General features: G+C 42.1%; 1 protein-coding gene and 1 pseudogene across 1 annotated transcript in view; one reads left to right on the top strand and one right to left on the bottom strand.

Moving 5' to 3' along the window:
- Positions 1-17965, bottom strand: part of Lypd6b (LY6/PLAUR domain containing 6B) — a gene marked incomplete at its 5' end in the record, with an annotated part of 162920 nt that overhangs the window by 129156 nt on the left and 15799 nt on the right.
- Positions 5280-11419, top strand: LOC102014498 (annotated as a pseudogene).

Raw genomic sequence — 17965 nt, 5'->3', positions numbered from 1 at the left:
GAGAGGCAGGCAGACAAGCTAACTGCAGCATGCCCCCACCACTGCAGAAGGAATACCCTCAGTGTTTCAGGGACCCACAGGCCTGACATCGTGACACTTGTTAAAATTAAACAAGTTAATCAAGGTGCAACGGTGTCACCAGTAGTCCCAGCTACTCAAGAGGCTGAGGCAGGGTGATCACTTGAGCCCAGGAGTTCAGAACAAACCTGGGCAACACAGGAAGACACCAACTCAGAAAAAAGAAAGAAAGAAAAGGTGTAATGTAATCACAATTGCATACGTTCATGTAGTTTGATGGTTCAGGTCACTACTTTAAGGAAAAAGATACATAAAAAATTAAGGATGAAAACCTTCAAAGCCATTCCCTTCCAATCACTGTAAAAATAGGCTGAAAACAAACACTTCAAAGAGCTTCCCCAGGTCAGTCCTAAGGAAGTTCTTAAAATTCATTTACCACTTCATACTACTAGCCACATTGTCTTTGAGAAAAAGCCAAAATGCATAAAAATGATGTTTCTTTCAGATTTTCAAAGGGAAAGAAACTGCTCAAAAGGAAAGAACAACTGTGATGCGGGAAAGGAGAAAAGAAAGAAAGAAGGAAGGGAAAAAATATGTATATACACAAGATAGCTAAGATAATTGTACTACTAATTTCTACTGATTTATTGAAAGGAACAGCTAATGCTTAATTGTTTGATCCAATTCGCATACCTATATCTGGTAATCTGAGCAACTACTTTGAAGATAACACTATGCAGTATAACAACCATTGTTAATTTCCAATCATCCTGCTTTGAAATTCTATACCATTTTTATTGCTTTTTTCTTATTTTTTATTCTCTTTAAAATAAAAAATAAATTTTAAAAATAAAACAAGAATAAAAATAATGTTTCTAACTACAAAGAGAACATATTTTCAGTGTCAACCTGTTATGTCCAGGTAACGACGCCCCACCAAAAGCCGAAGCCCTCTGGGAGCTGGACAGCTCCCTCCTCTCTAGAGCTTCCCCGGGGACTAGACAGGCTGTCTGCGTCCTGGGCACACCTCTTCAAGGTTACAAGTGACTTGCTGAGAATTCAAACTGAGCCACCAGGGTGCTCTGGCTTTTAGAGGTCACTGGCCATGAGGTTGTCTGTGGCTTCCCTCAGTGGGTGTCGTCTGACCACAGCCAGAGGTGCAGCAGTCATGTTGGGGTGGGGCTGGGGGCTGCAGAGTGCACATCTGGATCACAGGAATGTTTCTGCCGCCCCTATGGCATGAGCTTCCTCTTCCTCTCCCCTCCCCACAGAACCAGGTCCAACCCCAGCGCATCTTGACCTTGACACTACCCAGCTAAGGGATTTACAAAACTGCTGCGCATGTCTTGGATTTAAAATATTCATGATAAACTCCTCCACTGGACAAAAGTAATCATTTTTTTTATTATTTTAACCCCTCTCTCTTTCTTTTTAAATTGAAGCGAGGGGTTTTATTTTTTTCTCTTTTTATAGTAATATATCTTCGCTGAAGCTCATTTAGTAGGCGCAGAATGTTTCTGTTTAATTTAATCAAATATTCAAAACTACTACTAACATTTCCTTCCTGTCTTTTCCCACACAATTTTCAGTCTGCTTCATACCTAATTTATAACATATCCCAAATATTATCTTAACGTAAGCCATCACGTGGATGTACTACACTGTACTCATCGGTGCCTTCTTGCTAGACAATTAACTCACTTCAATTTTTATTTATCATAAAGTACACTTTAAAGAACACCTTTATGCCAAATCCTTCTCTGTATGTCCAGCATTTCCTTGAAAACAGATTTGTAGAGCACAAATTATTATACACACAGCTGCTCAAACAAACTATTTTAAAACTTTCAATAATACACTAAGAGTTCTCACTCCTGACATTTATCGTCCCACATTCGGAACGCTCTCCCCTGGGCTCTTCTCCAGGGCCCCTGACCTGGTGGGCTCCCTCAGCTTTTCCAGCTGAGCAGGACCAGCAGGAAGACAGTGCCCCCCACTTCACAGGCTTAGAGAATCTCACTTGTGAGAACTGGGCCTTGTTCTATGTTTCCTTCCGTTCGATTGTCTCTCACCCTCCAAACTTGCCATAACACACTCAGAAAAGTTTTCTATCCACACCGTTTTTTAACTTACGGGGAATATATGTGTTTATCTCGCCTGCTTCTTAGAAAGACATTTAGTGATTAAAGCACACACACACCCCAAATAAATACCTAAGACAGTCCTATAACCAACCTTCTCACTTCGTTTTATGATATTTTCCACAAATTTCTGGTCAAACTCAGGTCATACTAAACTTGTTCATATTCATTTACATGAACGCTCCTGGTACCAGAGGTGCTTTCAATAATTTTTGGCCTATAGTCCTTCATGTACACAGAACAAACAAATTTCCTTCCTTCTCCTTCCTGCAAGAAGTTTAGCAACTTCTAGAGTTTGAAATCACAGCTTGTTGGCTAGAAGTTTTCTTTTTCCCTATATCTCATTAGCTCTTTACTCCCATTACGGTAAGAGACTTAACACAGACACGGACACCTGACCTGAACTGATCGCTCAGCGCTGTGCTTTAGATCTAAACGTCCCCCAAAGCCCCGAGTACTCCAAGCTGGGGCTTTCAGAAGGTGCTTGGCTCATGAGGGCTCTAACTTGTCAGTGGGTTGATCTGTGGATAAGATCGTAATTTGATATACCACTGGGATGTGACGAAAACTTAGGAGGAGGGAAGGGCGTAGGACAAGAGGGTGTGACTTGGAGGACTCCACCTGGTACCTGGCCCCTTCTGCTCCGGTTCTCCCCCTCGCTCTGCTTCCTGGAGGCCTCGGAACGAGCAGCTTTTCTCCTCCACACCCTTCTGCCCTGATACTTCGGCCTCACCACCAGCCTAAAGCAATGCAGCTGACAGACCACAGACTGAAACTTCTTCTTAAGACATGCGCCAAAATAAACCTTTCCTCCTCGAAGCTGTTTTCTTAGGCATTTGGTCACAGCAACAGAAAGCTGACTACCACCCTCAGAAATAAAATGTGTACACTACAAAACATGATAGGAAACCACAGGTGTAAACAGAGAGACCCATCAAAGTAGAAACGCTCAACCCAAACCCAGCTAGCTGTTTCAACACTTTTCTATGAATGTTTTTTCTGCTCCTTCCATCGGGATCCAACACTGCATGATAAGGAAGCAACAGTAGGTGTGAAAGTTTAAGAACAATTTATGAAAAGGAATGAAAGAGAATAGGGAGGAAGATTTCTGAAGTTTTTCTAAAAATCACAATGTTTATATAGTACTTTAATCTGCGGTCACAAATGAAGGAAAGATCACCCTCAGTGAATTCCAGCCCCTGAGCAGTCCTGGATTAAGGAACATGAGGAGCAAACTCTCTCTCCAAGACCATCTCCCTTTCTTCATTCCCTGTGGAAGGCTACCTGAGGCCAACACCGTGAAAATGGCAGATGGCAGCGGCTTCTCACACTTCCATGTGTTTCTGAATCACCTGCTAACATGTACAATTCTGGTTCTCACTCAGGAGGTCTGCAGCAGCCTTGAGATTCTGCATTCTCTCCCTGTCTCCAGGGGGTATCAGTACTGCTAGTATGAGAACCAGACTCTGAGTAGCAAATAAATATACTATAGTGTCTAGGAATCTTGTAATCATTGAATTTGCGATAAAAGCTTCTAAAACAGTTACACGTTATCAGTGGTATCGCTTTTTTATGAACTACAGTCACACCTCAAGGGGACTGGTTCCAAGAATATCACCTGAAGGGGACTGGTTCCAAGAATGCCACAGCTACAAAAATTTGTATCAGCTCAAGTCCCTAATATAAAAAGGCATAGTGTCTACCTATAACCACCTTACATCCTCCCATATACTTCAAATCATCCCTACAGTACCCCTAGTGCCATACAATTCCTATATAAATAGTTGTTTTACTGTATTGTTTAGGGAATAACAAGAAAAAAGTCAGCACAGCTGAATATTAATGCAATTTTTCCCCAAATATTTTCACCCATGGTCGGTTGAATTTGTGACTGTGGAGCTTGTGGATTCACGGGGCTGACTGTCTGAAGTTCCTTTTTGTTTTCTTGTTTTGTTTTTTGTGGTCTGATGGATTGAACTTAAGATCTTTGTACATCTCCAGCTCCTTTTTAATTTTTTTTTATTTTGAAGCAGGTTCTCCTTAGTTCCCTAAGCTGTCCAGGCTGAGCTCGAACTTGTGATCCTCCCTGAGTGCTCAGATTACAGACATGAACCACCAGTGGCTTCCAATGTTCTTAAAGAGAAAAGATATCTGTTCTCTGTTTAAGATTACTAATACTGATTGAGCGTACTATATTGTATGTTAACAAAATATATAAAGAACAAGGGGCTGGAGATTTAGCTCAGTGGCACAGCACCTGCTTGGCAAGTGCAAGGTCCTGAGTTCAATTCCTGGTAGCTGAAGAAAAAACAAAAAACAACAACAAAAAAAATATATAAAGAACAGTAACATGGATTGCCCTGAAGGCAGAAACTAGCCAGGGGAAGAGGATGGGTGGGGGAGAATTTTCACTATGTATTCTTTTCTATCTTTTAAATATTGAACCACATGAGTGAATTACTTATTCAGAAAATAAATTGTATTTTAAAATTTTAAAGCAATTTCACAGGACATTCTGGAAGCTCAATAAATGGTAACCCAAATTAATCTGTTTCCCAGGAAAGTAAGTGGTAGGCCCAGGGAGACGGAGCACTCACCTGAAATAAGTTAGCATTTTTCTTCAGAAAAGGAACATTTGTTCAGTCAGCCACCCAAGCCAATGTCATATTTTTACTATAACAACATTTTTTTCAACCTGACAACTCGTCTCTGGGACTGAAAGGGCCCCAGACCTTATGCTGACACATAGTAGATTGAAAAACACCACGTGTGGGCCCCGTAAGTCAGGTTCCCTTGGCTATAAGCAGTGAGGAAACTGCAGAGAACCGTATGTCACCTCAACCTCTGCTCTGTAACTTGGGGAGTCCAGCCTGTTCAGGCTACAGTGTTCCTATTAACAGCATTACAGTTGGTGTTCTAGATCTGCTAGAAATAACTGCAACTAAAATGAGAAATCAAACAGAGGAGAGACAGAGAGACAGAGAGTGATCAGAGGTGACCCAATAGCTGACCCCTCCGAGAAACATTAACCTGCCCACCTGACCTGAACCGTGCTCACTGGCCCTGCCTGCAGGCTCACAAGTCTCCACAGCGGATTCGCTCTTCTTTAAATCACTTGTCATGACTGGGCTATACAAATCTCTGAAGGTGTGCTCGCTTCGGCAGCACGTATACAAACCTCTGAAAGTGCAAAGTGCATTGGGAACTTCTGAATCCGTGCTCCTCCTTAAGCCTCTAAACCACGTCTGGGTTCTCACGCTGACCCGAGTCTCCGCAGAGCCAAGGGAACCACGTCTGCTGCAGCTCCCCTCCCCAGCCCCTCGCTCCTTCCCCGGCACTGCCACCACCTGCTCCTCTTCCCCTCCCTCTCTTGGGGCCACTGCTCATAAGGAGAACGAGCAACCTGGGCGGGAGGGACAGGACCAGAGAAAGGCAGATCCAGCTGGAGGGAACCCACGTGCCGGAGGAGTTTCAGCAACAGTCCAGCCCGGGTGCCGCAGAAGCGCAGCGCTGTGCCCGCTGTGGCCGCCCGGCCTGCTATCCACAGAGAGCTGGCAGCGGTAGATGTGACAAGAAAAGGCATCTGTGATCTTCCTGACTCTGCGCTCAAAGCAGAGCCCGCACAGGTACGGAACCCAGCGCAGACCAACACTGACGACTGCTGACAGGGCGCTGGACTCGGAGGAGGGTGCTGCAAGGACCAAAGAGATCCACAGACCCAGCCATCCGGCAGCGGCTACCGATCAGGCCAGGTGACAGTTCCAGCAGTGTCTCCTACCTCCAGTCCCCGGGATTCTGTCTACTACTCCATTAAAAACTCATGCTTACCAAGGCTGGGGATTTCGCTCAGCGGCACAGCGCCCACCTGGCAAGCGCAAGGTCGTGAGTTCGATTCCCAGTACCAGAAAAAAAAAAAAAAAGAGACAAACAAAATTCATGCTTACCAATAGCCCTGCCTTGCTGGGCTCCTCAGAGAATGAAATGAGAGGACCCATATTTAGAGAAGCACTAGCTCAGTGGCCAGCCCTTGTTAGATGTCCAATAAATCAATCCATTATTATTGTTCTGTGTATATACTTTGTATTACACCATATCTACTGATCGGGGTCTTATTTCTACAACTAGACTACAAGCAAATTAAGGACAAAGATCTTATCTTGTACTTTAGAATCTCCCAGAGCATTTAATACAGATTTTTAATAATTAATTGTCAACTGCTTGAAACAAAAAATTTTAGCTTTTAAAGATTCTTTTGAAAACCCTTAGAAACCCTATTTAAACAGCAATTCCAATCCTTTCCCTTTTCCAGCAATGACCGAGTGTGCAAACACAGCAAATCCCTGAAAATAGCATTTATAATAGCAGCTTTGCTATAGCATGAATACCAAAGCCAAAATACTGTATAAAAGATCAAACAAATATTGACTCAAAGAATTTTCCCCAAGGCAACTGTTATAGTCTTATCTTGAATAGAATGTTTGCACAGTTAATTAAGTATTGCTCTGGACTCAGCAAAATCCAGGACCGACCCTGCCAAGTCAGTTTTACATTCCCACCATCTTATCACTATTTACAAAGCCACGCACAAGCCCCTCTCCTCCTGTCCCCTCGCTGAGCAGGACCGCTAATGCCGAGCGCGGGATTAAATGATAAGGAAGTCATACACCTTTTATCCATGGACAGAAGATAATGGAACCTCAGTGCCAAAGATTCCATTTCCCTATCCCACAGCAAATATGCTCTGTCACTGCCCCCCAGAAATCAATCGGGCTGCGCCTGTTACTACCTGTTGACTTCTCGGAAATGGACGAAGCGGTGGAACAGTGTAGGGGGAGGTGTTTACCGGTTTCACCAGACACACCTCTATACACCAGATCCTAACAAGAGCTCACTTCCTACGGGTGCTAACTGTGAAGACCGCCAGGAGACAGCAGCCCCGAAAGTCACCTCAAATCTACATGCCGTCCTGCACAGCAATGGGCAAACTACGAGCTTAGCCTGCACTATCTAAACTGCAGAGGACAGCCGTCAGGATAGCAGAAGCCAACAAGAGTTACCCTCAACTTTTCTTCTTCCCCTCCTTCCACCCAGCCCTTATGTACTGAGTACTTACTGTTCCAGGGGCTAAAATACAATTGAAAATAAAATCTACCTTACCTTCAGTTAGATTATATTCTGGTGTGAGCAAGAAAGATAAAAACAATAGGTAAAAATTATATTGTTTGATACTCATAAATGCTAAGAAGACAAATAGGGAAGTAGGACATAAAATGTAAAAAGCCAAAAGGAAGTATTGAAATTACAGATGGACAGCCAAGGATATCCTCAGTAGAAAGCCAATATATGAATCTGAAGGAAGAAACACAGCCAGCCTCATGGATAAATGGAGAAAAGCATGCCAGGCAGAAAAACTGTAAATGCCAAGGTCCTGGGGCAGATTATGGCTGTCAGGTTAGGGAATATTACAGAGGCAAGAGAGGGTGCAGCCAGTGATCAAAGGGAGAGATGTAAAAAATAAGATCCAAAAGGAGCAGAGAGCAAGATCACACAGAACTCTGCTTCCCCAACATTCTATCAGTCACACAGAAGCCACCCATTCACAAACTGTCACTTACTCCAAACTCCAGGGGTCGTCAAAACACCAGTGGTTATTGTTCCAAGAACTTATACACCCAAACTTCAAGAAAATAGTATACACATACCACCGTGGGGGAAAAGTTATACATCAAGCCAACATATTTGCCCAGAGAAAAATCCTAAGCTGCTTTTAATAAAAATGAAAACTGCTCACGCTTTCAGCATAAGCTTCTGTAGGACTGGAACCAAGCATCACAACAGCAAATTCAGCTCAGAACCAAGGGCAACTGGACACTCAACAATATTATAAAAAGTTGCCAGCCTGCTAAAAATTATGATATCCACAATTACAGGAGACCGGAGCACTGAAATTCACCACAGGGACCTGTTTCTCGGTATAGCCGTGCCCTTACATCACTGGCAAACTTCAACGTCAAGCTGGCTCACGCAATATCCAGACCACACATCCTCCCTGCCCAACCAGCTGCTCAACGTAAACGCGGCGCTATCAGCCAAGCCCTGTGACACAGCAGGTTTTGAGTGGTAACTCAAGATCTGCTACTTCCAGCTAATTCTATGCCATCCCGATCAACCCAGTTTCACACAACATGTAAACAGTTTTCCATCAATGAACTTTATAAATAGCTCTATTGCAACGACTTCATTACTTTTAGGTAAACAGTCTGTCGCCAAGGTGATCAGTATGGACTAAGGGCATGCCCTAAAGCTTGTGTAATAAAAAATATTATTATTAATGACTCAGTAGCCACAGTCCTTTCTGTCAAGCTCTCCCAAGGCCACGCCTTCCACTCCACCCACAAATGGACAAATCCTTTTGCTTCCTTGACCCTCCTTGGTCGGAAGGTGTTAACAAACTAAAAGAAGTCAGAGATACTAACACGTTCTACACGGTAAATTACTTGGGAGGGAGGAAGTCCCTGGAACTTCAGATAGGTATGGAATGAAAAAAATGAGTTTTGAAAAGTAACCCAGAGCAGTGTTGGGCACGAAAAAGGGAGGGATTTTTAGAAATATTACCTAGAAGTTTTAGAGACCTGCACTACATCTTTTTTAATGTTCTCTGAAAGATCCAAGTAAAATTTGAATATTTAGAAATACCTGTTCATTAATTTAGTTTCTGAACTGTTCCTGTGAATGGTAAGCAGGATCAGTTACTCTCAGAACACCTAGATTTGGAAAGAATCTAGTCTTTGGGCATGAGAATGCGTTAAATTCTTCACTTGGCATGACACACTCTGCACTGGTTAAGGGCATGCTGTTTTGTACAACAAAGCAGGGCAAAAACGCTACAGGGAAAATCACGACCAGACCTATTTCTCACGTCGAATATAGAATGCGATTGTTCTGTAGATGTGAAAAATCATACCTAACAATACACCTCAAGGGCCTAGAAAAATGAGAACTATCCAAACCAAAGCTACTACAAAGAAGGTCATTCTAAAGAGCAGAACAGAAATCAATGACATTGACACACCCCCTCAAAAGTTAATGAATTAGAGTCAAAGAGTTGTTCCTTCAGAAGAATTAAAAAAATGGATAAACTCTTAGCCAATCTCTTCTCAAAGAAAAGACACAAATCAATGCAATTAAAAGTGAAATCACAATGGACCCTCTTGAAATCAAAAAGATTATTAACAACTACTTCACAGACCTAAATGCCAAAAAATTGCAGAGTTCAAAAGAAATAGACAGATTCCTAGATACATATGCATTACCACAACTGAACCAAGATTTAAGACCTCTGAATAATCCAATATTGGGCAATGAAACTGAAGCAGTAATTTTAAAAAGTTACCAACTAAAAACAGCTGCCAAATAAAAAAAGTCCAGGTTCAGATGGAGTCAATGTTGACTTCTATAAACCTTCAGCAAAGATCTAATACTAATATTTCCCAATCTCTTTAATGAAACTGAAAGGGAAAGTGTACTCCAAAAGTTATTTCTGGAAGCTAAAATTACCCTGACAAGGATTCAACCAAAAAAAGAAAACTATAGACCAATCTCGTTAATGAATATAGATGTGAAAATCCTCAATAAGATACTGACAAATAAAATGCAATGAATTATGAAAAAGATCATACAGCATGATGAGGGATGCAACATATGCAAATCAATAAATGTAATACATCACATAAACAGGAGCAAGAACAAAAATCATATGGTCACCTCAATATCTCAGTACATGAAGAAAAAACCTTTGACAAAATCCAACATTCTTTTATGATAAAAACCCTGAAGAAAAATAGGAGGACCTTATTGCAATCTCGTAAAAGCCATTTATAGCAAACCTATCGCCAACATCATATTAAATGGGGAAAAACTGAAAGCTTTCTGTCTAAAATGAGGAACAAGACAAGGATGTCCACTATCACAATTCCTGTTCAATATGGCACTCAAAGCATTAGCCTGAGCAATTAGGCAAGAAAAAAAAAATAAAGTTGTTATATATAGGAAAAGAAGTCAAATTGCCATTCTTTGTCGATGGCATGGAGACCCCAAAAAATCCATGAGAAGATGCTTAGAATTACCAGTGCACAGGTCTGCAGGGCTCCTTGATTTTTTTCACAGCTTTGGTGGAGCCACTGGCTCTGGGCTGACCTCCCTGCTGATAGAGCGTCTCTCCATTGACTATGGCAAAAAGTCCAAGCTGCAGGTCTCCATTTACCCAGGCCACCACCAGGTCTCCACAGCTGTAGTAGAGCCCTAGAACTCCATCCTCACACTCACACCACCCTGGAGCACTCTGATTGTGCCTTCATGGTAGACAATGAGGCCATCTATGCCGTCTGTCATAGAAACCTCAATACACCTACGCTAATCTGAGCACCACACCTACACTAATCTGAACCACCATTTTAGTCAGGTTGTTTCTTCTATCACTGCTTCCCTCAGATTTGATGGAGCCCTGAATGTTGACCTGACGGAATTCCAGATCAACTTGATGCCCTATCCCTGCACCCACTTCCCTCTGGCCACATAAGTCCCTGTCATCTGTGTTGAGAAAATCTACCACGAATACTTTCTCTGGCAGAGATCACCAATGCCTGCTTTGAGTCAGCCAACCAGAGAGTGAAACGTGACCCTCGCCACAGCATGTATACGGTCTGCTGCCTGTTATACCATGGTGATGTGGTCCCCAAAGATGTCAGTGCAGCCACTGCCGCCATCAAGACCAAGCACAGTATCCATTTTGTGGACTGGTATCCCGCTGGCTTCAAAGTTGGCATTAATTCCCAGCTTCCCACCGGGCTGCCTCCTGGTGGAGACCTGGGCAGAGTACAGTGGGCTGTGTGCATGCTGAGCAAAACTACAACTGTTGCTGAGGCCTGTGCCCATTGGACCATGAGTTTGACCTGACATACACCAAGCGGGCCTTTGTTTGCTGGTACATGGGTGAGAGGATGGCGAAGAGCGAGTTTTCTGGGGCCCGGGAGAACACGGACGCCCTAAAGCAGGATTATGAGGACGTTGGTATGCATTGTGTTGAAGGAGAGGGACACCAGTCATCCATGCCTTTCAGCCTCAACTTAGTGCAGCTGACAAGCACTAAGGTTTTCTGGTTAGATCATCTTCACTTGATCCTGTCTGTGATCGTCTGTGATCACATTGCTTTTCCATGTGTACCTCTGATTTTTCCATCATATCTTAAAGTAAATGCTTGAAGAAAGTTTAAAAAAAATTCTTAGTATTAATAACCAAATTCAATCATGTAACAGGTAAAAAAGCAACACAAAAAAATCAATAGCAGCATTTCTGTACGCCAATAATGAACACACTGAGAAAGAAATTAGGAAAACAATACCATTCACAATAACACCAAGGAAAATTAAGTACTTAGGAAGTGAAAGACCTCTACAATTAAAATTTCAGTACTCTGAAAAAGAAAATCAAAAAGAACATCAGAACATGAAAATATATCCTGTTTCTGGAAAGGCAGAAGTGATACAATCTGAATGCCCACACCGCCAAAACTGATATACAAATTTAATGCAATTCCAATCAAAATTCCAACAGCATTCTCCACAGAACTGGAGAAAATCTTAAAATTCATATGGAACCGGAAGAGATTAAGAGTAACATAAGCAATAGTGGCTAAAAAGAGCAAAAAGAGAGGCATCACAGACCTGGACTCCAAGTTATATTATAAAGCTACGATGATAAAAAAACGACATGATGCTGACACAAAAAGACATGAAGATCAATGGAATAGAACAGAGGATGCAGAAACAACCCCAAGCACATTCATATCTCGTCTTTGACAAACTGGTCAAAAACATACACTGGAGGAAAGCCTGTCTGTTTAAAAAATGCTATTGGGAAAACTGGCTAACCACATGCAGAAGACTGAATCTAGACCCGTATCTCTCACCATGTGCTAATCTAAAATAAAAATGGATCAAAGAACTAAATGTTAAAGCAGAAACACTTAAGCTTCTGGAAAACAAATTAGGTAAAACTCGTGAAGTGACAGGCATAGGCAAGGACTTTCTGAACAGAACCCTGATCACACAGGAAATAGTATCAAGAATCAGTGCAGGGCGTGGTGGTGCACGCCTGTAATCCCAGCACTCGGGAGGCTGAGGCAGGAGGATCGTTGTGAGTTCAAGACCAACCTGGGCTACAAAGTGAGCTCCAGACCAGCCTGAACTGCATAGCAAGACCTTGTCTCAAAAAGACCAAAAAAGGAGAGAGAATCAACAAATAGGACCATATTAAATTAAAAAGCTTCTGCAGAGCAAAAGAAACAAGCAACAGTGAAAAGACCGCCTATAAAATAGGAAAAATTTTTGCCAGTTATTCCTCAGATGAAGACTAACATCTAGAATATATAATGAAATAAAAAATTTACCAGCAAGCAAAGGCACGCTTGGTGTATATCAGGTCAAACTCATGGTCCAGGCGGGCACAGGCCTCAGCAACAGTTGTAGTTTTGCTCAGCATGCACACAGCCCACTGTACTCTGCCCCCCCAAATAAAAGACTCAGTCAAAAATGGGCAACTGAAATGAATAGATACTTCACAGAAGTACAAATGGTCAATAAATATACAACTCTGCAGCTGAGCGTGGTGGCTCATGCCAGTAATCCCAGCACTTGGGTGGTGGAGGCAGGAGGAGTGCTATGAGTTCAAGACCAGCTTGGGCTACAAAGTGAATTCAAGGGCAGCCTGAACCACACAGTGACACTCTGTCTCAAAAAGACAAGTAAACCACCCAACCAACAAACAAACAACACTGCTGGCCATGAGAGAGATACAAATTAAAACAACACTGAGATTCCATCTCACTCCAAAAAGAATGGACACCTATCAAGAAATCAAATAATAACAAATGCTGGCAAGGCTTCAGCAGGGAAGGAACTCTTCTACCTGTTGGTAGGAATAAAAACTAGTACAACTACTTTGGAAATCAATATGGAGAAATTCTATTTGACCCAGCTGTTCCCCTTCTAGGTATCTTCCTGAAAGAATTAAAGACATCACATTACAGAGATACATGCATACCCATGTTTGCAGCAGCACCATTTATAACAGCTAAATCTTGGAGCCAGTTTATAGGCCCATCAACAGAAATGGATAAAAGAAATGTGATATTTACACACAAAACTTGAGTCATTTGTAGGAAAATAGATGTCTCTGGACACCATAATATTAAATGAAATAAATCAGACACACGTGTTTGAAAATCACATGGTTCCTCTGATATGAGAAACCCAAATTATAAACAAATAGCAAAATAAAATATAGATAACAGAAGGAGGAAGGTAGCTCTTCCTCAAAGTGGAAAAGGATCAAGAAATGAAGGGAGGGTGAGGAGGGAAATGAAAAGGGGATTAAAAAAAGAATTAAGATGAGTTATACACATGTGAAACTTCACAAGAGGAATGTAAACACCACTGCAAACATGTACAAAAAATAGGAAGAGAATCAAGAGAGATGTGAAGAGGGGAGGAAGGGAAGGGAAAGGAAAGGAGTTTGGGAGAAAAGGAATTATGATGTCTTACATGCCTGCATCGATTCCCTACAAGGAAAGTAAATATTGTGTCCTACCAACATGTACTAAGAAGAAAATGGGGGGAAATCATGTCTTAATTTCCTCTCAAGCTTTTCAAAAGGCAGGCACGCAGGCAAGATTCACTCTAGCTCGCCTTTTCCCAGTCTGAACAAAGAAGTCCCAAACAACAAAACCTGCTTCCTCCCAGTGGTGTTCCCCAGTTATCCAGGAGCTTCTGAGCAGTTGATCCGAGGAAAGCAGGGCTTTCTGTCAGGATAATCCAGCCCCTCCCTCCCTCCTCCAGAAGACAGCTCATCAGGCAAGCCTGAGAGGAGGGTGGTCACACGTCCTTCAAAAGCAAAAAGCTTTACCTTCCAAGTAGGTTCTGGCCAAAGCACATTCATTTGTAACACCAATGAGTACTCAACTAAATTTTTCAACTATACAAAGAAGATAACAAAAAGTCACTCATAAAGATGGCAATGCCCATGGAACCACACTGCTTAAAGCTTTGGTTGTATTTAACACCCACACCCCCAACTGAAAAGCCCTTACATTTGCTCCTCCAGGATGTCTACAGAATTGGTGGGACTGGCACCGTATCTGTGGGTTGAGTGGGGACCGGTGCTCTCAAACCTGGCCTGATGATCACTTTTGCTCCAGTCAATGTCACAACTGAAGTAAAATCTGTTGAAACACACCATGAAGTTTTGAGTGAGGCTTTTCCTGGGGACAGTGTGGGCTTCAGCATCAAGAACATATCTGTCCAAAACATTCATTGTTCTGTCATTGCTGATGACAGCAAAATGACTCACCAATGGAAGTAGCTGGTTCTGCTGCTCAGGTGATTACCCTGAGCTGGACCATCCAGGTCAAATCATTTTTGAAATCTGGCAACGCTGCCATTGTTGATATGGGCCCAGACAAGCCAATGTGTGTTGAGAGCTTCTCTGACTATCCTCCTCTGGGTTATTTTACTGTTCAAGATATGAGACAGACAAAGTTGCTGTGGGTGTTATCAAAGCAGTGAACAAGAAGGCTGCTAGAGCTGGCAAGGTCACCAAATTTGCCCAGAAAGCTCTGAAGGGTATCATCCCTAACACCTGCCACCCCAATCTTAATCAGCGGCGGAAGACCGGTCTCAGAACTGTTGTCTCAATTGGCCATTTAAGTTTCATAGTAAAAGGCTGCTTAAGGACAACAATGCATCATAAAATCTTCAGAAGGAAAGAAGAATGTTTTGTGGACCATTTCATTTTTCATGTGTGTGGCAGTTTTAAATTATAAGTTTTTTTAGGTCAATACTTTTTAATGGAAACAACTTGACCAAAAATGCATCACACAGTGTTGAGACCCATTCAAACACAGCTTAATGAGGAAAAAAAAAAAAAGACAGGTGATGGAACCCGAAGAATCTGCATTTCTACCAAGCTCTCCAGTGATCACGACGCTGCCAGGTGGCGGACGTCACTCAGCATAGTGAAGTTTGGTGCAAGAAGGTGGTAGGACCTGACCCGGGCTCTCCTGGGCAGCAAGTCAAGTTCATTCTGGACTGGACAGCGGGAGCATGAAAAGAAATTTCCACCTCCTTCAAGGTTCTAAAACAGGAACACAATTCATTTCTCTCCAGTCAACCTTCAGTGATTACATTCCTAGTCGTGTCCTTACAAGAGGTCAATGGAATGAAGATAATAACGATGCTTGGGCTAATGGGCTTGGTAGAGTCTGACAGGGCTCTCCTTTAGACCCAGCCTGGCAGAGTGCCTCACCCGCGCTGGAGTCCTCCATACACATACCCAGTCTCCTGGCAATACTTTTCAAGCACCGCACTGTTTTCTTACTGTGATTTTGTTAGATGTGTAAGGATAGAAGATGACCACAAATTCAGCGCCTGTCACTCCTAAGGAGCAAAAGCAGGCAAGCCTGCACTCCAGGGACTGACCGCACGCTGAGTGCCTCTGAGAACACGGGAGCTGGGGAAGTGGGGGACCTGTAAAGAGCTCTGCCTTCCGCTCCCAGCCTCACACGATGAAGACACACTGCAGTCCTTTGGAAGCAAGGGACAAAGACCACATTCCGAAACGCCATAAAGCCTGGCAAAGAGTCTGCACTGCCGAAAACATGACTCAGGCCTACACCCAGCATCCTCCACCAGCGGAGCCCGGCAGAGCACCTGAGGGCGTCCACAGCGCTTCTCTTTACCCTAAAGAAGGAAGTTCCGAGCTGAGAGGCCTCTGAGCTCTGCGCAGTGAGACCCCCAGAGAGAAACTAACTTAATTAACCATTCCGAAGAACACAGGAGCATTCTCACCAGTCGCCAGGTCCTGAAACACCACATCTGCCATTTATCCCCAGCGCTGTCATTTCCTGCCTGCAGTGAACTAATTACACACAGTGGGAATTCTGGAGCTGCCGGTTTTAATGTTTATCTGCTGTTAACTTAGTGTGTGACCTCAAAGATATGTCTCTAGTGCTTTTATTCCCTCTGCTATAAAAGCAAGCTAAGGGAGAAACATGCTTGACAAAGTGCCCTAGCATAACACAGTAGTCGTCTCTGTCCTAGAGATGCGCATGGGATGGTAGTTAACATGTTTCTTTCACTAAGGCCTTTAAAGATAACTGATGACATGTTGTGAAAAGGCGTGGGATCTCAAAGGATAGTTCCTCTTTGCCTAGAACAGGTTTCAATGGCAAATGCCACCTCTAAAATTGTTGATAAAAGCAGTCTTGAATGTGCTTCTGAATAAATCATTCAGTTTCTTTCAGTAGGACATCTGTAGCCATAGCTCTAATAATATAACATGGCTTAAAAAGTAGAAAACATGCTAGACAAAGTCATGTTAGATTTCCATAACTCTAACATTTAGCACTGAAAGCTTAGTTTAAGTGAAAAAAAGATTGTACTTCCTCACCAATGAATAAATACTTTGAAACCACCTAAAACAATATTTTGGACACTTAATGACATAGTTTGTCCCATTGTGTAAGAAAAGCTGGCTCCAAAATATTCTATACACAAAACGATCAATATAATATGACACTGTAAATCTACATGGGCACAGGAAAAATGTTCAGTATGTGTAGCTGTTATATTCCGCATCTGCCCTTTTCTTATACATTTGAGGAAGACATACATTAAGGTTATAACCTGTATTAATCATGTATATATCATTAAGCTACTGTAGATCGCCCCAGTTTCTTGTATTTCATCTGTACAGAAGCTCTAAATGTTAAGATATTCACATTGGTTCCTCTTTTCTTTGTGAGTTATTCGTTAGCTTTAAACCATGAAAGATGACATTCCCTCAAAGGCATAAATGCATTATAGTTCCTGCTAGTTTTTCTACAATTTGATTTGCAATATTCTGAAGTTTATTTTTAAGATAGGGTATGTTTTCTGGGGTCTAAATTAATATCTTGTTATGTCCAAACCATTATTAAAATAATCCATTCCATAACTCCTCTTATCTAGCCACCTTATTCTGAAAACTTTAGGACCTGTGAGCTATGTGTAATTGGGAAATTATTTCTTCCAATTTACTTTTTAATATAAAATAAAAAACCTCAAAGCAAAATTCAAACATACATAATTTTTAGAGCAATCTCAGAGTATAAGCAAATCAAATCATCAAGTCATTTCAACTTCAGTAAGGAATCAGTCAGCCAAGCAATAATTCCTGTTTAAGATCACTGCTCATTCGGTCGATGACTCTGAGGCTGTAATTGCAGGGTTTGTAAGTATACAGTGGCTGAGTCACCAAGGATTGAATTTTCTGCTTTTTTCATGGGGAGGGGCTACTTCTTGGGTGGCAACATTATTTAAAGCCTAAAACAACTAGAAATAACACCCCGTGGACTAAAAAAAAAGAAGGAAAGAAATAAAAGCAGAAGAAGAATTCATTGTTTAATTTGGTCAAGATTTAGAACTATCATTTTCACTCTATTGATTTTTCCTCCAGATGTATTACAAACCTGCTCTCCACAATATGTACTATATAAATTTGTACTTGTTTTTAGGTTTTTAATGTCAGTATCTTGCTATTCCTATTAAAATCTAAATTCCTGTAAACCAAAGTTCATGTTTATTCAGGGAAGGAGACAGGAAGGATAAGACATAGTGGAGAGAAGGAAGGACAGAAGGGAGAGAGGGAGGGAGGAGAGGAGGGAGGAAAAGAGGAAGGACAAAGGGAGGGAGCAAAGAAGGGAGGGAGGGAGG

This window comes from Chinchilla lanigera, unplaced genomic scaffold, assembly GCF_000276665.1.
Source record: "Chinchilla lanigera isolate Chin_1 unplaced genomic scaffold, ChiLan1.0 scaffold00039, whole genome shotgun sequence".
In the NCBI taxonomy this organism is placed as follows: Eukaryota; Metazoa; Chordata; class Mammalia; order Rodentia; family Chinchillidae; genus Chinchilla; species Chinchilla lanigera.
This window is presented reverse-complemented; position numbering and strand designations above follow the sequence as displayed.